This window comes from Patagioenas fasciata, chromosome 6 (assembly GCF_037038585.1).
Source record: "Patagioenas fasciata isolate bPatFas1 chromosome 6, bPatFas1.hap1, whole genome shotgun sequence".
Taxonomy (NCBI): Eukaryota; Metazoa; Chordata; class Aves; order Columbiformes; family Columbidae; genus Patagioenas; species Patagioenas fasciata.
Genome location: NC_092525.1, coordinates 19993223 through 20016427, shown reverse-complemented (window position 1 = coordinate 20016427; position 23205 = coordinate 19993223). Strand labels below are relative to the sequence as shown.

At 41.6% G+C, this 23205-nt stretch overlaps 1 protein-coding gene across 19 annotated transcripts in view; it reads left to right on the top strand.

Moving 5' to 3' along the window:
* Window positions 1–23205, top strand: part of FGGY (FGGY carbohydrate kinase domain containing) — a 309381-nt gene that overhangs the window by 72173 nt on the left and 214003 nt on the right. For 10 of the 19 annotated variants that reach the window (XM_071810165.1, XM_071810149.1, XM_071810150.1 and 7 more), the window contains 2 exons: window positions 5913–6055; window positions 12734–12798. The gene's annotated coding sequence lies outside the window, so the exon portion shown is untranslated. The remainder of the gene's footprint in view (window positions 1–5912; window positions 6056–12733; window positions 12799–23205) is intronic. The other 9 variants (XM_071810167.1, XM_071810160.1, XM_071810159.1 and 6 more) reach the window with 1 other exon arrangement.

Here is a 23205-nt window from a genome sequence, read left to right as displayed (position 1 = left end):
ATCCTGGGAGAGATGTGTGCTTCCAAGCCCCCTTGCTAAATAATGTGGAAAGAAACACAGGCACATAATTGCTGTAGGAGTTTTTCTCATTAGATCAAAAGGACAATGTCACAGCAATCTGTTGCTTCTGTAGAAAACACAGTGTCCAAGAGGAGGAGGAGACACATGTGGGCAGCAAGAAAGCTCTTGAAAAACAACTAAAGGGAGAGCATAGAAGAAACAGCTTATGGGGTGGGGTGAGAGCAGCCCCAGCATAGTCAGAGAGGAATGAGAAGGCAGAGAGTGGGTGAGGACAGACCCCCTTCTGAATGTGGACTGTGGCACAGCCTCCATCTGTCCTGCATTGGTGCACCCACTCCTAGTGCTAGGAATAAGCTGTGATACCAGGGAATCAGATTGCTGTTTGTAATGGTAAAACTGCTGCTGAGAAACACAATCTTTGTTTCCTAGTGAGTGATAAAGAAACAATAATAAATGGTGTTTACAGGCCTGAGTTGTTTATCCTTCGTTGCAGCAGCACCCTTTTTCTCTACAAACTGTTTTGCCGGTGCCATCCCAGCCTGGAGACCCCATGCACTATACGCATGGGTGACTTACCTTTCTTAAGCTCCAGTAATTCACGGCAGATACCAAACAACCTCCATATTAAATAGTCACCACATGAATTGATACTAATACAAAGCTACATCCAAGAATTCGGGAACTTTCACCATGACAACCCAGTAGAGTTTCAGTAATTAACACCTTCCTGTTGTGGAGTTTCTCCTGGAGGACTATGGAGTAACCTAAGTCTAGAGGTGGTTAAATTGTTTATTCCAGCTTAGGTATTAATCTGAAAATGTGAATTAGCTTCAGAAAGTAGAAGACCTTCAATCTTGTTTAATTCTTGATACATCCATCAAAAAGACTTTGTAACCTCACATATCTTCCCATCAGGAAACAGGACAGGAATATCTGATGAAAAAGAACATTTTTTTCCTGCCTATTCTTCTTGCAGAGAGTTAGTAGGGAGACAACAGAACTGTTCAGGATCAGCCGTATTGTGCTGCAGGGCAAGTACTCAAATATCTGCAATATTAGCATAGTATGAAAAGCAGACAGAAAAGTCAGACCAACTTCCAGACTCCACGTTTGCTGTTAGATTAATTCTCTTGTGTAGTTGACACTTTCCTTATGACGGCCTTGATACTGGGGATGGCTCTCCAGCTCCAGATGTCTGAATTTTGTGCTGCTGGTAGAGTCTTGTTTCAGAGAACAGTCCTGCTTAAAAACCTGTGGAGTGCATGCACAAATGTCAGAATTAAGTAGAGAAATGTGTTTTTATTTCAGCACTGAATTTCCTTTGGCAGTATTGGCCATTGCTCTTGGTATGAGATGACTGACTGCTCTACAGGAGGGTTTTACCATGGTCTGAACCCAACTTTAACGTGGTCCATGTCAGAGCCAGGAGAGGTCACCAGCAAAGGTGGGCTGCGTGTTCTCCCTGAAGGAACAGTATGTGAGCCTGTGTGTTTGTTTTAGGCACATTTAAGGTGAGAAAAAAGAAATCCAGAGAAAAAAAGTAGCTAAATCTTTATGTGTGTTTTCTTTTCAGAGGGAACACCTGTTTGGTGTAATACTTCATTACATGTGTTCATGAGAAGTAGGAAACCAGCTCTGTTTACTTCAGCTTCATTAGGGGCAGACCAGCTTCTCAAATGGGCACAAAGTTTCTTTTTTTTTTATTTTTTGCCAGCTCCAAACAGATAAAATTACTACTTGGTAAATTCCACATAACCTTTAAGGCTTTCAATCACAGCAGTAAATGCTACTGTGCCCCAGCTCCTACTTTTACTGAATTGTATTATAAGCACCTTAATTATAGTCCATGCTGTCTGATGGGCCACGGAAAAGGTCGTCTTCCAAAGAACGTATGATAACAAGGGTGGAGCGATACTGGTCATTTTTCATCTGTTGGGAAAGAAAGGGCTTTACAGAGAAGAAGATTAATAGTAAACAATGTTAATCTAAATATATCTCAGACACAAAATGTCACATTCCTGCAGGCTTGCCCTCTCAGGAGGTGCTGGCATTAACCATTCTACCGTGGGGATAGCTACACAAAGACATACTCCTCCTGTTCAGAGCAGAGCTAAAAATGAGATATGTTTTTGTTGTCATTTTACTGTTGAAGCTGCCGCAGTACAATGAGGTCTCTCACTTGTGCTGCTTTTAGCAATTGAGTTCAGGGCTTCCAGCTTGAGATCTAGTTCAAGGGCAGGGAAGTGAACAGAAACATTTGCGGTGACTTCACGGTGGTTTGAACAAATTCTCCACGCTGCTGCGCAAGAGAAGAATAAACCCCGGATCTTACAGATGGATTAGCTCTCCCATTATAGCGCCTGTCTGCCTCTTTACTTATTTAATTATTTTTATAGGTCAGACCAAATATAAGTTGCAGGCAGCTCGCTTTTAAAGTCTCTGCTGTACTCAGGGTAGCAAAGCATCTGGCAGGACAATCTCATTTTTGCCTTGTGCTGTTAATGGCATGGCCCTGGGCCCTTGGGTAGGCAGGGAATCCTTATCACCTTGGCAGACTTCCAGCTCCAAATAATAATCCATTAACGTCTGCCCCGCTGGCATTCTTGCCAAATACAAGGGATATCTTTTAAATAAACATTGGCAGTTCCCAGTCGGAGGAAAGAGAAAGGGAGTAGAGGAAAAACAATCCTTGACATTTCAGTGACTTTGCAGGGCTAGCTGACACCTGGTACCACCCTTATCTGTGGGTGTTTATGCAGAGCTGCAAAACACAGCTTCTTCTGTTGGCTCTTTTGCTTTCTTTAAATAGAACTGGAAAGGCTTATAATGATAGGAGTAACTTTCTCGGATAGGCACTCTTTCCTTTGCTATTTTTTTTTCCAGGCTGGGGAGACCCCTGTGTTAACATCTGTGCTCCTGTTTTCCTCTCAACTACAGCAAGCAGAGCACAGCAGGCTTTGTGCCTCATACTTTGCCAACAAGATTTTTTCCCCAGAGTTTTCTTCCCTAGTGGAGAAGATACAATGCAGATTTACTTTCACAAGGGCTCTTTCCCACCTGACTTCCTATCTCGTCATCCATCAAACCAAACACACACATTGACCTGCCAGAAGTCAGAACAACCGGAGCTCACCCCATTCTCAGCGTTCCTTGGGAAGTGCTTTTTCTGTTTGTTTCAACCATTTCACTTTCTTTCTCTTTAGCTGAACTGTCAATGGCAGCTTGAGGTTTATTTTTCCAGCTGTTGTATTTTGCTTAATAGCAATAAAATTACTTGTTTGAATATTTCACAGTGTCCATAAATGAGCCTATCTAGTTGGGTTTTTTTTCCAAGTCCAGTTAAGATCTGGAGTAGGATTGATTGTTCCAGAATGTGTTTGGACACAGTAAAATATTTATTGTTCAAAGAATAATGTAGGGTCAAGCCTAGAGTCTGCTACCCAAGTCTGGAACTGGATTTCACTTATGCTTGTTTTGCCTCGATTCACTGATTGCGCTGATGCTACCTTAGTGTATATCAGAGGTAGCTAAGGGCACAAACTCCTTTATTCCATCTTTATAACAAGTTAATTAAAAGACTGGACAGTAGTTCCAGTGATTGGAAATCTGGAGTGTAACGATATTTTGGTACTTAATTATCTCCTGCTAATGACTTGGACATGGTTTGCAACTACTCCCTTGCCAACATTTCCTCAAATTTTATATTGCATTTGCATCACTGTATTTTGCTTTCCCCTTTTCATCTGAGTGGTTGAGCCTATTCCTATCTTTCCCTCAGTTTCAAAATAAACACCGTTCCCACCCATGATTAGACTTCCATGCAGGTTAGCATTATTACTAAATTTTCTGATGTGCAGCTACAAGTTTCCTCCAAGCCTGTTCCTTGTGTGTGGGATGGGGCAGAGGGAGGAACCCGCACTGCTAAAGGGTACGGACACAAACTGACAAAGTGCAGGATGCATTTTCTGACCAGATCCTCATTTGAGGACATTAAGCTTTTATGTCTCAACAGTTCACTTTTTGATGACATTTGAATATGTGAATGTGTTTTCAATGAAAATAACTTAATCACCAGCACTGGGAGCTTTTCTATGTCCTAATGAAAATGGAACCAATCTGAAGCTTCCCAAACCAATCTTTACTGTATTTTTAGTTCAATATATTGCTCGACCCCAGGCCAGCCTGTACATGATAAACCTTCTGCTATTTCCTGCTCAGTTATTTAATGCTGGAGCCAAACTTATTTCAGTTCCTGAAGTAGAATCAAGCAAAGCAAATGTGGTTAGAATGGATTTAACTGGAAACATTCCCAAAAGATAGCAGATTTACTCCCAAGGACATACTGACCCACCTACAGTGGAAAAGAAACAGCATTTGCAAATAAAAACCACTTCACTCTGTGTAGATTCTGTCTGGACACTTGCAGGCCTCTGTTAATAGTCTGTACTTGAATTACGAAGAAGACGCTGTAGGCTCTTCACAAGAAGTCTATAATTAAAAATACTGTTAAGCATCTTTGCAGTGGAAGTTATCCCCTGAATTGCTGCAACATTGCAGCTGAAGTGTAACAAGGGGGCAAGAGAAAAAGTGTATAATATTGAGAGTCTGCTTAAAACAGGGAAATGCATATGAAGTAAATGTAGGACCCTAAACTGGATGAAGGTGACACATCTATCGCTCTCTTTCATTATTTTATGAGACTGTACCAAACCCTAGCTGCTGGAACACGTCATGTCTCTAATTTTACTAGGCAGGAAGATCCTTAAATGCAAGTGTGCACAGGTAGGGAGAAAGGAGGCAGCTGCAATTGCTGTGTGGGCTCACAAAACGCTTTGGTGGGCATATTTAGCAGGGAGGAGCACTCTGGGGTAGCTTCCATCTGAATCCAAATCTGGAGCTGTTAATCGACTGTAGATTAGTCAATGAGGGTCTTCTCCTCCAGGGGAAACAGCACTGTTAGTCCCCCGTAAGTGTGGGAGTGAAGTGTAAATAAATACAAAATCACTACATTCAGTAGAACCTATGGATTTGTGCCAGGTGTATTCAGCTTTCCTGAAAGTAATCCTAAAAAGTGCTTTGTAAAGTACTGCAGTGGATTTCTGCAAAACCATCACTAGCACCTGATTTCCTTGGATGATAAAGCTGGCCAGACAGAGAGAATGTTTACCATGATTTGCTAAAGAAATGTCTGAAATTCTGCTCCAGTAACGTTTCAATCTGCTCTTCAAATCAGAAGGGTAGAGGTCTGGAAAATAAAATCCTGGATGTTTAGTGAAAATAAAAAAGCCGAATACAGTGCAGAGGCCCCAGTTGGTTGTGTCTCCCACTACTGTGCCTCCCCCTCTCCCCAGGGAACAACTGCAGTAGAGGTGAAACACTTACTACACACTGGGGAATCCATGTAGGAGTTAGTCTCAAGGAACAAAATCAATAGCAGATCTGGCTTCAGTAGCTCTTCTGTTCACAGGGTTAATTGTTTTAATAAAGGAGTGCAATAATAGAGATGCTTTGCTTCAAGCCTCTCTTTTTTAGAGGCTCTGTAAGTATTTTCTAACCCAGATTTCAAGAACAACAGTGTGTAGCTGTGCTGGAACAAGTGCTATTTTTAAGTTTCCTGTGGTTTGAGAAATTGTCAGATTTCTCTGTCTGAAAGATCGAGGGATCCAGAAAACCAGTTCTGAGTTTCTGGTATAAATGTTGAATGAATACGAAAATGAATAGACACTGATTTTCTGCACTGTAGCAAATGAAAGAAGATTAAAGATCTCAGCTATGCTAATGTCAATCCAGAGCAGCTCCTGCAACTGCAGGCTTCAGTTAAATAAAGACTGTTTAACCTAGTTCAGGAAAATCCCTCCACTACTACAGAACAAGTTTTTCCACTCTTACAGGTCACGACCATACACGGAAGCAACCCACACCGATAACCTGTTGCACAACTGATAGTGAGTAAGAGTCTTCAAAGAGCGAGTCTGTGCACCTGCTGACCTCCGCTCCGGCTGGCAGACCTGTCCAGGTTTAAGTGATGTAAACTGTGTGTATCTGAGTCTCGCCATTTGTCTGTTGTACACAAGAAGTGCCTTTTTTGGTGTAAGCAGAGACAGTTCATATGCAGAGATCTATATATCCTAGTGTATGTCCCGCTGCACATGGGGAGATGCTGATTCCATGATGCTCTGACCTACCTGCTGCTTTGTGGATTTTGTTATGGAATGGTTTCTGGAGCTCTGCTGGCTCTCACTGCTATGGCTATTCCTGTGTGCATGTCATTGATCCTGGTATAACGTGTTAAGACTACACAGTAGAAATACTTGCCTTTTTTGTTCTTATAGCACCACAGGTGGTATTAATGTGTTTGACATGCTCCCTGTGACACAGCCATTCTTTTTCACAGCCAGCAGTGCCTATGACCACCTTTCTTCTTTGTCTCTCCTGCCCATGTAGTCATATGCTCCGTAAATGTCAATAGATATGATTAAATATAAAAGAGATGCAGTGCCAGTACTTGTGTATTGGTACAGGGGAAGAAAAGGATAGAGAAGAAGTGAGAGTTTTGGTTTTATGCAGATTGAAACATTACAGGAGCAGAAAAGATGGCATTTACAGTAACGTCACAGTCTCCTGAATAATAGAATTCTGTCATTGTCTGGAAACGTAGCACTTGTGCAGGGATGTATTTTGCTCTTGAGTAATTGTGTACCATCTCAGCAAATGGGAATTATTTTTTACATCCAGGAGATCATAAGGGCTCCAGTGTGTTTGTTGACCACAAGATTTCTTTCCAGCAATGCTGCTCGCACAGGCCTTCCCAGGCACCTCTGAACCAACTCATATCGAGACCACGTGTCACCTGTGCCCGGTGCCTCTGCCAGTGGAGGGACTCTGGTGAGGTGGCGATGGGAGCCCATTGCTCACTCTTGTATAGACAAGTGAAAGCACCTGCATTGCTCCTTGCAATTCAACAAGTTCCCGGAGGCATAAACCAGACTTGGAGGCATTTTTTTGTCTTTGTTTGATATTCTCTATTTCCTCATCTGAATGAACTTCAAGGCACTGACACCTTTCTCGCATCCTCTGAGTGTGGCTGGTGTCTTTAAGACCTTCAGTAGTGGAGCACAGCAGCAGTCTCTTCTGGTTCAAATGAATTTATAAGAATCCAGAAGCCTTTCCTGGGTGACATTAGACTAAAGAAACCTGCAGTGTGGCTCTGCGCATCTGGGGGCATAAGGCAGTATATACACAAAACTCTTAGCAGGGTCTTTTGTATGAGAAACATCACATTTTATGCCATACAATGCAGCTATCCTAGAAACTTGAAAAATATGATGTGGGAATGGTATACAAACGAGCAGTTGCATGGTTTATAAAACTCCGGTGTGGCTTTACATCGCAAAATGACACATCTGGCATCTGGCTGAGAGAGCTTTTTCACTTTTTTTTCCTGCCACGAAGTGCTTTCTCCAGGGAAAAAATTAAAAGCTAAATGGCCCACAATAACATGCTTGCAGTATTAGTAGTATATGGCTATCTGTGCCATGTCAAAGTGGAGCAAATATCACATATACAATCAGCACATTATGTTGTTGACCGAAACAAAACTGGAAAGTTTTAAGAATAACCACTGGATAATGGTGGATTACCACGGTGTCTGGTTTTGGGAGCTTCATTCTCTTCTTTGAGAGTTATTATGCCAATGTATGAAAGAAAAAACTAAATGGAAATCAACAAAGATATAATTTTCCCTACCTTTTTTTTTTTTTTCTCCCTTTCTTTCCTGTTGGGAGTGTTTCTATTTGAATAAAACTCACCCATTCCAGTACCTAACTACTATTTACGATTGCTTGCCAGCCTGGGAAGTTGTTATACGGGTTGCCCTTAAATAGCTTGTGTTTGACTGCAGAGCACCTGTTAGTTGATTGAGAGACAGTAAAATTCAGGGCAAAGGCTTCCCAAACACAAAGGATCACTTGTGGAAAAAGACCTTGTTGATCTTGGATGAAGTTATAACCGCTACCTGATGGCTTTAGTGAGGCATTGTATGGTGTACTAAGTCTGTACATGTGTTTCTGTGTGTGAAAAAACAGCACCTGAGCTAAACAGAAAAGAACAGAGCTAAGTCGAGTCTCCTCCTGATGGTCTTTCTTCGGGTGTATTTTATGGAGCACTTTTGAAAGGACTTTTTGTGTGAGCCCCTTGGAAACTCCTTTCAAATCCCCTGTGCAGAAGCGCCGCAGCCTGTGGGCCACTTTCTTGCTCAGAGCTTGCATCTCATTGCTCAGATCTTTCGAGCACGGACCTTGGTCCATGAGGTCAGGTGTTAGAAACCCTGCAAGGGTGGGAGGTGGAGTAGCTTGAAATAAATGAGAATTTTTACAGAAAAGTGTTCTGTCTTTATCCCAGCCCCTGTTTGTTCAACTATTACCACACAGCGCTGCACCCTTAACTTTGCTCCACACCTCCTGTTCTCTGTGCTCTCCAGAGGCATTTATCCCTTCTCTCCGAGTCAGCTTGATGTTCTGACTCATTCACTATTGTGTTTGTGGTTAATTTTATGGGGCGAAGCAACTGGGATAACCTTGTGAAGATCAAAACAGGGTACTTTTAAGTGACACATGGTTACAGTATTAACTTTCAAACACATTTAGGAATAATATTGACATTCATTTGTTCTTTACAGGAGCATGCTTGTTTTGAAAGACGGACAAGCAGAAACTTTTCATGATAACATAGTTACTCTATGAAATAACTTGTTCATTTTCAGAAATTTTGTTTTAAAAGAGCTACTCTAAACTGCCAGGATTCATGAAGCTCTTCTCCAGAAAGCATCCGTCTAATCCAGAGCCCACTACAGCCTGTGAACGTCTTTTTATGTCCTTTTGACTTGGTTTCCAGTAAAGGTCTTAGTTATAAAACATCGTGACACCTCTCAGTCACTCTGACTTGTATCTGTGGGATCTCCTCAGGACCCCTGTTTTTGTGGTTCAGCTGTAGTCTGTTGGAATAACTTTGACTTCCTTAGCAAGAGTTGTTACTGCAAAGCTTGTCAAAATTTCTGCTCGCTTTCAGAGCTAGAAAATTTGGTGAATTGACGTAATATAAACAGTAATGCCCAAAATGTTTGTGGTGAACAAAGCCGTACCACTGTTTTGCTGGCAAACAGCTGTATTCTGAACACTTGCAGGATCTTTTCAATAACCGTTGTGTCCTTTCCCAGCAGCTCTTGGAAAAGTGAGATTTGCCACCGGACGGGGCAGCCTGCACCATCCATGGTGCCTGCAGGAACTGGGGAGGAGCTGGGAGTTATTGCTTACCATTCAAGTTACTTCATACCTACATTTTAACATTTCAGCCAGAAATTAGTTATTTCTTAACCACTGTGCCAGGCAACACCCCTGCAATTTTGCCTAGTTTGGGATTTACCACCCCACCACACACACACACAATGCCTTTTACCCCGCTCCAAATGCCAGAACGAACACAGTCCATGCACTTGAAACTAGGGCATCCAAGCTCAGGGTGAGGGAAAGCCATGCAGAACACTGATCACATGCAGCAAGCTGATCTTGTGCTGCAGGTTTTGTTTAAAACCTGATCATTTGTGCAGGCTGGATTCTGAAACATTTGGTTTCGAGCTGGACAAGCAGAACCAACAAACTGGATGATTGCCTGGTGCCAAAGGCAGAGAAAGAAGGAGCCTCTCATATCATTCAAGTACTTGACTGTTTTCTCCAGTAGGTATTTTTTCAGTTCACAGCAGGCCATTGATACCAGAAAGTGCAGCAACAGCAAACTCAGTGGTGAAACTGCCGATGTTACAATCGGAGGGAGATAAAGTGAAGTATTTGTTGGAGTGGCAGTACCAGGAAATGGCTGAGACATCACATGACGGAGGATGTGCACGCTGTACCAGAGGGACGGATTTACTTACAGCCCAGACTTCACCAGACTTGACCAAAGGCAGTTTTGGCTTGTTATTTGAATTACCTGACCCACTTGCAGTAGGAAGTCATTATATAGATAGTAAATACCTACCCCACCCTAGCAGGCAGACAGACTCTTTGCCAAAATGGTCTAGCTCAGCTTTGCAGATTATAAAATATTGTGCCTTTCTAGTTAAAACCGTCATTGCAAAGACATGAGAAGCTGCTGCTGTTCCAGTAAACTGCTCTGCTCCTTGACGTTCAACCATGTGAAGAAAGCCTGTAGGATTTACCTCTTACCACCACCTGGAACACCAATCATATGCAAAGAATAACTCTGAAATTTTTCTGAGCTTCAGATCTTGTCTCCCACTGGTGAGAAAAGCTCCCAGGCCCTTGGCAGGCAGAGCAGTGGCCTGTGTCAGAGGATACCAATAGGAGCTTTACAAAAGCATTACTTTAAAATGTTAAATACAGACCTCAAGATAGTTTTTCCTTGACTTTTTTGGTTTATTTTCTTGCTATAAAATCTGCAGCTAAATTAGCACACATCACATGCTTGGTGATTAATGATTGTTAGTTAATGGATGGGTTTATCATTTTAAGCAAAGTGCTTGAAACATTACTTACAAGTTATCATTTAAAAAAAATGAATCGTATATCTATTATAATAATTTGTAAGTGTAGATTATTTTTCCCGTAAATAGGTGAGATTTCACCAAAAGCCGTGGGCTGCACCTTTAACATAACCCTGCAATTTATCACCAGAATAAGATTCTGATCTTGCTAACACCAGAATACAGTTGGAGAAAGTCCATGGGAAGATAGCAGATTTATACTTATGCAGCTAAGAACAGATCTGGTCCAAAATAGATTTTAAACTAAGAGGGCTTCTTTCAAATTAAAGTGATGATGGCCTTTGCTTGGGCTGTAGGAACAGGTGATGGTAGAAAAGGAAGAAGTAGTGTTAAGTCTTTTCCTGCACGTATATCTCCATTTAATTTTGGTTATATTTTATAAGACTTAGGTGAGGCTTAGGTGAGACTTCAGATACTGATACTCACGTATTGCTGCTGGTTTCTCTGTGCACCACACACCTCCTGCCTGAGTTGAAAAGGCTTAGGAGAGACCACAGCTAAGTTTAAAAGGATTTATACTCCTGTTTTCCTGGATCATTAGTCACATATGTGTGGTGTTAAGGACAGCGTGTTGCATTGGGCTCAACAGGGGATTTTAATGCACTGAGGCAAAGATTCACAATGGACGTACTGCTTTACTCATTCAGATATTGCTTTACTCATTCTATGATTCTAAGCCTTAATTCAGAGTCTGCTTTGCCTGCCCAGTGAGTTGGGAGAATTGGGTGTCTATTATTAATAGTAATGGGATTCACATGTACCCCTACTCTTTGAGTGGGGGGATGGAGTTAGCGAGCTGGAAAAATGAAAAGTATATGTTTCTGTGCTTCGGTTGGTACCTAAACCCTTTCTTTGGATCTGACTCTGAATGCTGAAGTTTTAGTAAAGGCAGGCTGTGTTTACAATTCCACTGAATTTCCCTAGGGAAATAAATCAAATTAAACTTTTTTTCATTTGACCCTGTTATTAAAGTAGTAAGCCCAACACCAAGCTGCACTGAAGGAGCAATACTCTACTGGAGCCACACTTCCCTTGTTTCTGGTCTGTTTATGAATGCCCTTCATCAACTAATCACAGTTTGGCACAGTATTAAATTTAATCACTGAACTCTAAAATGTTGTATCCTGTCTACCTACTCCATGGTTCCATTTAGATGGAAATTTTCTTTCTCGTTTAAAGACTATTAAAGCCCTGCCTTTCTTGTGCAGAACAAAAGGGTATTGTTTACTTTGTGTTTTGTTATTTTCGTATTCAACAAAAGATGATTATTCTGTCTCAGTGCTGAGATCCCTGTGAACATGTAGACCTCCTCTCTTCTTGCTTTTCTTTCCCCTGGTTGACTACAATATAGAAAAATTTCCTTCCCACAGAAGCTGATGGTTGAAATGCAGAAAAGCAAATGTCATTTATCTAAAGTTTCAAGGTTTTCTTAATGAAGGTATTAATTAAAAAGCTGATGTGAGGCATAATTGAGTCAAGAAAGAATCTTACAAGGCACAGCAGCAGTAGCAATGAGAATAATGCACATTTATGAATAAGAATGTATCTTTCATGATATCAAAACGTTTATTTCAGTCAAAACCTTATGACCTTTTAAGAGCAAACCCACAAACACGTAGTTGTTTGGATTCTATTATTGTCATCACATTGTAACTCAGGCAGAGAAGCTTTTCTGATCCACCATCTCGGCAGCCTGTGGGGAGGAGAGCCGGGTTCTTGCTTTTGGAAAGCGAGCAGCCCCTTCACAGCGGGATGACTTTCAAAAGACCCATTTATTGAATGACGCAAAGTACAAATTATGACTCACTCTGCATAGGTTACATTGGTAAAAATCAGCCTATATCCACCTTCCTAGCACCTACACAGCTGCATAATGTATTTAGTATCTCCAGGGTTCCATTAACCCTTTTAGAGGCTTAAAAGTGATGTGTAATACAACCTAAACAAACTGATGGTCTTATCTAGTGAAGTGAAGATTTTCTGCTTTATCAGGGTGGACTAGTGAACAGCAGACTTTCTTTTCTCTGGCCAGGATGAGGTCACAGAGTGGCCCAGCAGGCTGGTTTTGAACATTTCCTCCTGTTTCAACTGCCCTCATAAAAAATGCATTGATTGCTGGTGTCGTTTGCTGATAAGTGGCTCTGTGTTTTCCAGGCCTCAACCAGATGAACCAGGTGCTGTTCAATCTTCGAGTCCTCTAATGACCTTGCAATGATACTGTAAGTAGTCATTCATTATAAACAGCTTTTTTAAGCAGAATTTTGGTGCTAGCCCAACACATTTTATTAGTTGAAACATTTCCTAGCATTTCCCACTTGTATTGCAACCTGCTTTCTGTTGTAGATTTAAGCATGGGAGCAGTTTCATTGTGTTTGCAAGGCCTTTATAGGGACAGAACCACCTCTTCACCTTCTCCACCCATCTCCTTTCCCATCTTCCCACCTTTCAAAGGGAGAACGTCAGGAAGTTTGGAAACTCAGACCTAGTTCCTATACCTGTGTCAGTGAGGAAGATCTGCTACGCCACTGGAAATAGTGTGCAGCCACTCGTTCCTGTATTTCAGCTCTTCTTCCTCTCAGGAAACCCTGACTTTAAGGGAAGGAAAACCCCAAATGACCCTTGTACGTGTGTGTCATTGCAAAAAATGGTGGTTGCTTAAAAAAAGGGTGTTACCTTATGTGCGTGGCTTCATTTCTCCACCTATTCCTCTGCTATGCATGGTACAAATAATAACAGCTGTTACAGGACTGGCCGTACGGGGTGCACACTGAGAAATAAAGCGTCTCTTTCTTTGACCCCTCGTCTGTAGTCCTAACACAGCAGAATTTTCCTTGTCTGGTAATCTGGCTGGACTAGAGGAGGGACTGTACCTTCTCTTATTATGGTGGGTAAATAAATACTGAAAAAAAGCCTTTCTCCAATATTGAATCAAACCCTGAAATTAATTTACTTCCCCTCTGTTCATGGTTGCTTTCTGCAACCACAGTATGCTAACCTGCTTGCTGAGATTACTACAGAAAGGAAGCGGCAAAATTGCATATAAAATTATTTACAGCGAACTGAGGTGAAAAATGAACATTGGCCAGATACTTGTCTGTGTCTTTACTCAGGGAGCACTTATTACCCTGTGACTTTCATGGTCGATCACATCTAAACATAAAATGTGAGTTTCAGAACATAGGTAGGGAGCAGAATGGCATTGAGTATAAAGATATATATGCTGTTGTTTTAAGTCCATCATAAAACTTAGTGAATAGTGATGAATAATATATGCATTTAAAGGAAATTGCAGTCTGCTCCTGTTTAATCCTTGAAAAAAAACCAAAAAAAGCAAATTCACTTATGAATTCTCTGTAATGGTTTATTCTTTGAGACAGAACAATGGAGGCTTGGTACGAAACTCACTTGAATCAATAAAACGACCCTCATTTTATGCCCTGGGTTTGTAGCCTACAGAGAAGTCTGTTATGGCAGCTGCCACTTTTTACTAACACACCAGGGTTCGGACCAGGTTCCTCCAGAGCTGCAGCGGTAACGGCTCTTAAGTCTGGCCGAAAGAGTCTGATATTCCCTGTGGATCAGACACAGAGCTGGACCTGTAACATGCACTCACCTGGGCGTTACGTCAGTAAGTCTAGTATGTGCTGTTCCAGTTGTAGCTCTTGTAAATTAAACAGAGAAATAAGCTGCTTTTTCGCTTCGTGCCACTGCTGAAATATGATCCAAGACTCAGGTAAGAGTCCAGCTGTGATCTTGCTCCTTGGTTATGAACATACATTTATGTTCTCAAGACATTAGAGCTCCTTCTACACAGGCAAAAATTGTAAAAACAAAATGAACAGCGTTCTCTGTGTACAGTAGAGTTATTTAAAGTGCCTGAGGGTTTGAACATAAGCAGACGCTGTGTTCGCATACAATATAAGCAAGACTTCTGGGTTTTGGCATTTAAAATAACAATTAAAAATACAGCAGGCATGTTTCAGCAACTTTATGGGATGCCATAAACATCCAGAAAAGGATTCCAGACAAAAGTAAAGATTCACAGTAAGGATTCTTTTCTTCTTTTTGTGTCCTACCTCGGTTTTTAGTGTGATGTTTTGTGACACACCATGAAACTAATGAAACAAAAGCAAAGGGCAGGAGGTGTCTTGCTCATTGGAAATTATTGTTTGACAGAAAATGCTCCTTTGGGACAGTCAGAGTTTAGTTTACAGTGTATATGGCTCTGTTCAGGTAATTGGTTTAACTTCAAACTCAAGATTTTTCTAAAAAATCTTGAGGAGGAAAAGCCCCAAACAAGTCTGTAAGATGAAAAACACTTCTCCTTTCTCAACACAGAAACAGACACAATAGACTCGAAGTCTCTCCCTGGCACAAGTTCGTGTACCATGATGCTACCTGAATTTTATTGGGTGTATTTACCACAGGAACGATGCTACTGCACAGTCAGGCAGCTGTTCCCACTGTAGGCTCCTGACAGCGTACCATGGATTGTGAAATTTTGCATCATATCATACACCTTTAAGCAACATAGTGTTTACAAATTTATAAGGCACCTCCTGTTGTGAATGTGTTTTAGGCATTAAGCTAAGGTGAGAATAACCTGAATCTCAGGTTGAAGATGTAATTACAAGGCCTTGCTTCCTCAATACTTTTTTCCTGCCACTTGTAAACCTTTGACAAAAAGAGTTCCTCAGCTTGTTGTTGTTGTTGTTGTTGTTACCTGTGTTTCTCTTTGATCAACTCCAAAACCTCCAAAATGCTTGACAATGTTGTCGTGATATTGAGTGGAATTTTCCCTAGGATGGTCAGCTCTTTCCCAGCTCGTGGCTTGCTTTTAGGTGGTTCTGAAATCCATCTCCTCTTTGTGACACTTTAGCAATGTGTTGAAACCACATAAACATCAACTGACCCACCCACTGATGCTCAGCCAAAACAATTCACTCCCAGCTTTCCTGGGTTTCTTTCAGTCCCCTCCTCACCATAGGAGTCATGCGTGGCTCCTCTTTTTTTTTTCTTTTTTTTTTTCCCTGCCTCTCACTTGTGCATTCTGAAAAGTAAAATATGCATCGTACAGTTTTTGGGGTATTCGCAGGGAATTGACTTTCTTCCTCCATGTGGGAGCCAAGGAACAGTTAGTCTCTTCTTTCTTGTCACTGCACACCAGCATTTGGATTGGTTTTTAAGAGCCGGAACAAAGCAAGAATTAGGTTCCTGCCGCCCCTGAGTTAAGCAATGCTCTGCATTAGTGATCGGGTGTCTTGGTCATGGCAGGAAGACATAAGGAAACTGTTTGCTTTATCCTCCTTAGTGCATGAATGAATCCACAGGGACTGAGAAGGAGGTATCTGCCAGAAAAGAGGGAGATGAAGGTATCTTGGGGCTACATTTGTTTCCTGTGGCTGTGCATGTGCTTTTGGTTTCGTTTCCCTTTGCCTTCCCCCTTACCAAAATTCAAGACTATGTGGGAGCTCTTATCTCAGCCCTTTTGTATTGTTGTAATTAGGTGATAATTTTACAATGTGAGGGATTCAGAAGCAATCCCATTCTCCCTTCCAAAATTGCTAGTTGTAGCCTCTTGTTCTGGCCCTGCCACAGTTGCAATGCCATGCTGTGAAAAAAAATTCAAAGGTCCTTTTTCTTTGTTTGCTTTTTCCTTTGCATTCCTTCCCTTTCCCTTGCATTCCTGCTCAGCATAGCCCCAGCAACTCTTTTCCCCCATAATCAGGCACATCCCTCATGCCTCCCATTGAATTCTTTACCTCCCTCAAACATGACCTTGGGCTGGATCTCACCCCTGTGCAGGTACTCAGCACAGAGCAAGGTCAAGTCCTTTTAAGAGCTCTTTCAGGAGCTTAAGGGGACATGAGATAGGGTGCAATTTTAACACTCATCCTCTGGGCAGGATAAATTTGATGTTAATTGTAGTGAAACTGCTGTGGTGGATAGTCTTTCTAGCTATGAGTGATGTTGTGTGCTTATTCCTTTGCAATAGCAGCTATGTGACTTCTTCATTTGTACAATCAACCTGAAACTGGCTTGTTGAAATAAGGTTATTGCTGCTATCACAAAAAAATCAGAATGGGCCAAGCAGTTGCAGTACGTCTCCAGAATGCTGTCCGGAACTCCTGTACCTTGCTGAACATTGCAGATAGCTTCTGCGGTGCTGGAGAGGTGGAGCTCATTGGAACATGGGACAGATTTGAATAATCTCTTTCACCTGTCCAGCAACGCAGAAGTGTTCCTTGCCATTCATTTACTCGTGCTTTGCCCAGACTAGTCATGACCAACAGAACTCCAGCTGTTTGGGCAAGTGTATCACAAGCCACTGCACCTCTAGTCTTAGGAAACTTATTATGCTGTTCAAAACAATTCCTCGCACTCTGACATTTACTCCTATGGGTATTTGTAGGCTGTTTTGTCTGCCCTTACTTGTTGTTTCACCTAGCAATAAGCCTTAAGCTCTGTCCTCATAAATCATTTCCCCTCAGCTCTTTAGCTGCCTCTGCTCCTAAATATGAAAAACCCAGGCTGAGCCGACCCTTTCAACGACTGCTCCTAACCAGACTTTATTGCTGGCACAAAACCATTGCTCAAGCCATGATTTCATTCCCACCGTATTGCATGATCCTTCGCTGATTATACTGACCTAAGGACCTCTCTCTGGGTTTCTCTGCCATGTTCTCCTACATTCTCTCAAGACTTGTCCCACCTCTTCACCCAACTTTAAAACCACTTGTTCAGGAGCTGTTGGGCAGGGAGCTGGGCCACGTCCTTACCTGCCAGCTGGGAAATTCTGGTATTTTTGCCCCTCCTGTGGGCACCTGTCTGCATTTTCAGAGCAACTTGTCTGGACTTAACCTGCACGAATTTCAGGAGCTTGGTGATGAGGCCAGAATGTGCTGTTGATTAAGGCATCTTTGAAGATATTTGGATCTTAAAACAAGTTAATTGGCACAGAATATCACCAGGAAGAATTCAGGAGAACCCTGAAAAAGGTGCTTTTATGCAGTTTTTCAGGACACTTGCAGTGACTACAGCAAGGATTGAAAATAACTAAGACTTGTGTAAAGTGCAGAAATTACTTCAGTCTGCAAATGAGGCTCTGACGTTTAGGGAGAAGAAAGAAACTTGTTGTGGGCAAATTTGCCCATAGCTGCCTATTGCAAACTTCCTTTTACTCGTTTGTTAAACTTTTGGTAGTGTTTACAACCGCAGATACCAGAAGGACCAGAGAGATCCCTAATCTGGCCCAGGATATCACCTGATCAGCACAGACTATCCTGCCATCACGTGCGAAGTAGAGTGGTGTTCTCTTTTTAGCTGGTAAAAATTTGGAAATTGCAAAATGGTCAAGAAAGCAAGAGAGGGGAAGTGATAGAGGACATTTATTTTCCTAAAAACTCAAAAAAATTAAACAGGCCTCAAGTCTGTGCTGCATTTCTTTTCTACTTGCACATTCATTTTAGGTCCTCCACTCTCACCTCGTTTGTTATTGTGTTAAATGTGGCAGATTACTGCAAGTGCGTTTTCTTTCAGGACTCTTTCTTCTGTGGTTTGGAAGAATCGTCCATTTGCTTTGCAGGAGAAGGCAAGTTTGGTTCCAAGTTTGGGATGACTTATTCCGAATCTACTTTTGTTTCACCTCTGAACTACAGTCTGCCCTTTAAAATTCTGAACATTTATTGTGATTGTTCTGAAGACTGAATTGTCTTCTGACATGAGGAAGAGGGTCATATATGAGCATGAATTAAGTTAAATTGTATCTGGGAATTTGAATTTGGTCTTACTTAATGGCTCCGTTCAATTATACTACTTGTTCCTTTTCTTTACATAAACATTAAAACCATACAATCTTTACATTTTCTCCTCTAAAATAAAGGAGATTCTTATAAGAAATGTAACTCTGCATATTTTCTTTGTTTCCATAGAAGTGTACACATGGGCTTTTTAATTTTGTTGAATCCTTTAGTCGTATTTTTCCCCTCTGTTTACATCTCTTAACACACAAGACAAGCACAGCTGAAGAATTGCAAGTGTAACAAGAAAAACGAAAAATCTGGTTCCTGCCCCAGATCTTCAAAATCATCGAAGTGTTGTATGTCTATTTATGCTGTTGTAGAAAAAGTCCCTGGTGTTCAACAAATTGCATTAGGGTTTTCAAAACCATGGCATCATTTTACATAACTTCTTTTTCTAGGTTCTAAAGTGAGAAAGAAGAAGAGATACATTAATTCACTTGGAAGCAATGATCGTTCTTTTCTGCTTGGTTAGTAGTTTAGTAAAAGTTTAGCTGTATAAACACTTATTCACCGAGAAAGGTTAGTCATTGCCATGCTTTCTGATACTTTGTTACTAGCTTTTGTATTCTTTTTCTGGGCCTTTCTCACCATGTCCATGAAGTCCTTTCTCACAAGGTCCATGAAGTCTGACCTCTCTTACTGGCTTCACATGTTTGTTCATTCTGTATCAACCATGCAAGAATGATGACCACTACAGAAATGAATTAAGTACTGAGGCAGCCATTGGCACTTGCTGCACATTCGTCAGACCAAATCAGAAACAAAGCTGAAATCCTTTCCAAAAGTGAGGTTGAACATTTAAAATGCACCAGAGATCTCATTGGAAATGTCCATATTATTGCTACCCTCTCTTCTTCAAAAAGTGTGAAGACTGAAGCAGTCTGTCTGATAGAAACAGGTTCTGTGCTAGTATTGCGTAAGCACATCTGGAAACACCACAGTTTAAGAACAGACTGGGATCTGCAAAAATACGCCGTAATCCATCTGACCTCCTCATGAGGTGTGAGCATCTTATAGGGAGAAACATGGGACCAAGCTCATAACCTTTGTCCTGGCTGTGTGAAACAGCTTCGCTGCTGTGAAACATGGGAATCTTTGGTTTAAGGTTGATGCCATGATTTGTTAAGTGGCCTCATGCCCACTGACTCAGGGCAGTGTGTATGAAAGGGGTAAGCAAAAGCTAATTACCTCCCATAAAACATCTCTCCTCTTGAATCTGGATGGGCCATTTTGTCCCATGACTTGTCTCTTCACTTATGTTTGATCCAGCCTCCACAGAAGGTAGTAAGAGCTAATTTTCTGATTTTTCGGAGAAAGGAATTGGACCCTAACTGTAACAGGTTCATTTCTCTGAGGAGACTGGTGTGCGAGCTGTTGCTTAACGGTGCAATCAGAGCAGGAATTCTGCAAGAGCCACAGGCTGATGGGAATTGTCTTGGTCCCACTCAGGAGAAGACACTGGGCGGACAGAGTGGAGTTGGCCAGTCCATCCTCTCTAACAAGCAGAATCACACTTTTCTGTGGCTGGATCTGCAAACACCTTCTCCCCAGAGATGGTGCATTTGAAGCACTAAGAGTTGAGGGATGTGTAAGCGGGTTTCTGTCTACTTACCAGACCATCCCTGAGCAAAAAGAAGCAATTGAGAACTCAGCTGATATGAACACAGAATACATTTAAAAAGCAATGACATTTTTTGAGTGAGGATGCGTTTAGAAAACGTCAATTTTTCTTTTTTCTTAGACCATGTTTGTAGTGTGAATTGTGGACACAAAAGTATTTCTACTTCATACCTGTAGCTGAAAAAGGAACCATGTGCCTCAGAATGTCAAATGTGGCTTTAATCTGCTTCGCAGCTTGTTTTGTTTTGTTTTTCTCTGTTTCATTTCCCTCTGTGGTGTTAAGCTCTGACCCTGAAAGGTGAGGAAGTGAAGGAAATGGAAGAGTGAAATTTGGGGAGTCTGACACTAAAAAGCCGAGGGAACCACGAGGCAGCCTGTCTGGTTGTGAGATTGAAATGTAAGTGGACTCCTCAAATTAATTACTTTGGAACCCACTTACTTATGTATGTGGACTCCCTTAAGCATAAGTCTTACATTATGTCACCGAGATGGCATTTGGGCTTGATTTATGTTGGCACAAAACTAGCTATAAAGTACACATGTCTGCCCATAGTAGCCCCTTTTCAAGCAGAGTATGTTTATAGAAACAGGAAATGTGGCTGGAGCAGAGGACACCGAGCCCCTGCTGTGTCAACAGCATCGCAAACCCAGGTATCCAGCATCTGCACGCCGCCTTCGTTTTCCATGGATTTCCACTCTATTGGTGACTTGGAACACCGTTACCAGAGATGAGTGGTTGGTTAATAGAGCAAAAATGACATATTAGGTGAAATTTACTCCACTAAAGATGTGTATCTGAACAAGAGCTACAGTCCACATTTTAATCTTTTTCTTTCATATTCTATCTAATCTGTGGCTGGTATTTCACCATGATAATCTCTCTCTTTCTTCCCCCCTTGGAGAATGAGGACGCACTGTATTAATGATATCTGATTCTGTAGTCATGTAATTTATTTTTTAAAAGGTATGTGCTGTCCTGTCTGAATAAATTTGAAGCCTTCAGGCCATGTTCAGGGAAATGTTCTTTACAGTATATTAGAAACTGTTAACTATATGTATATATGTAAGCACCATTCAAGGTTTCTTTAAGGAGTTAGAAAGAAAACCAGAAATGAAGATTGAAAAGAGCAGAGCATTTTTGGTGCCTGAGAAAACTGTATTATTTGGTGCCTCAGACACATTTATTTGCCTATTCACCCTTCAACCTGTTTGACTTATGAGGCGCTATAAATAGGCGCAAATTACCTTCTTTGTGATCCCCTTGGATCTGATGTGCCTGTAGTGATGTAAGACCATGTTTATACTTCAAGAATGCAGCACCCTTGAACATCTTCCCTGTGACAGCATGGAACCCTTCCCAGCAGGGGAGATGTGAAGGTGAAGTGAGCTAGGAGAGCCCTGTCTCCTCTGTCTGGGTTGACTTAAAGGCAGAGTAAACGAGCTACGCACTGTAGGAGATCCCTTTTGCAACATCCCTTTCTTCAGACTTTAAAGAAGTCTGTAACAGAGACAGTAGTGTTGTGTACACAAAACTGTCTCCTCTGAGTTTCGAAGGAGAACTGATGCTGCAGGAGGAATCCTTTTTTTTCATGTGGTATACACCCCGCTTTTTCTCTCCTTCACCTGTAGAGAATCCTTATGTTGGTATTTAAACCATCCAGGAGATTTTTTTAGGGCACATCTTATATTCAGAGCTGGAAGAAAAAGAGCTTTGTGTTTTCTTGGAGAGACTGAGAGGAAATGCACGTGAATCCCTAAAGCCTAACTTCTAAATAAGAAATGCTGTTCGACAACGAAGATACCAAAGTCTTTTAAATGGGAATACTCTACCTCTCGCACCTTCAGAGCTGAGGGAATGTGTAAGCACCGCCCGGAGGAGCACGGCCTCAGCACAATAAACTATAGTGTTAAGCAAGTAATTTGGAGAGTTTGGTCTGTTCTCAGATCTTATTGAAAAACAGCAGTAACTGTGCATTGCAGTTCTTGCTCAGTGAATATAGGTAATCTCAGAGACAATTTGAGTAGGCTATAGGAGTAGGGCTATTGAATTACTCACTGGAGAATGACACTCCATTTGGAGGTGGTATGGGAATGTATTTCCATCTGGGAAATACTGTTCCCACATCAAGTGTCTTAAGACTTACTTATTTACTGATTGCAAGTCAGATAAGTTTGTCAAAACATTTGTAACCTACAGTATAAAACCCAGATCCAAACAACCTGCACTTGGTGTTTTATTACATGAAATATTTCAAGTCTGATTGCTGAATAAAGCCCTCCATCACCTGCCATGGTCACTCATTAGAGTGGCACTGAAGGCAGTAGCTGAGATGCTGTGTTGGGTTTGGGCTGGGATATCTTTTTACCCCTTTTGTTAGAAAACTACTTGCAGGGAAATGTTTAGTTTGAATTATCCTCCTTTACTGTTTAACTTAGGGGCATACTCTTGTGTTTGGGACAATATTAGAGCAGAATAACAGGCACGCTTATCAGAACGACTGGGAAACAGATACTGTAGTGGGTGTCATGGGGGAGGGTTTTTTAGCTTCCCTGGACTGGTGCCCAGCACAGGAGTAGATGGTAGGAAAAATCTTGTTGGCAGAGAATTACATGTTGAGTCTCTGCGGTTGTGAGCTGAAGAAACCCCACAGAAGCCTGTAATCCCATCTCTGCTCTCAGGAACAGCGGCACAGGCAGCACGGCCTTCAGGAGCTCTGATGGCAAAAAGGACTGCGGTCGTCTGCCCTGCCAGAGCAAGGTCCCTGCAGCAGTGTGGCCTTCAGATGCAGAAAGGCCTGTTTATTAGCAATTAAAACATTTCTTTCTCACAAGTAAGAAACACAAGGTTTCCAAAGTTTTGATGAATAAGAGCTGCTGGCTGTAGCATTTGGTTTGTGACATTTGTAAGGACTCTGAAAGTTGAGAGGTCTCTGAACGTGCATGTTAGAAGATTGCTGGAAACTTATTTTTGTGCCTTAACTTTCATCTCAAATACAACTCACAGTGTGTAGTGTCCATGTGTATTTGTGTAGTGAGAACGTATTTTTAACACTGAGTTTTGTAATAGCCCCTAACAAATTATCCTATTTTATAATCTTCATGCATACCCACTTTATTTTTTTTTCCCATGTGTATACTTAAGATTAGTTTACGTGATAAATGTAGAGCAATCAGAACAGGATATGAAACAGGAACCGCTGGAGT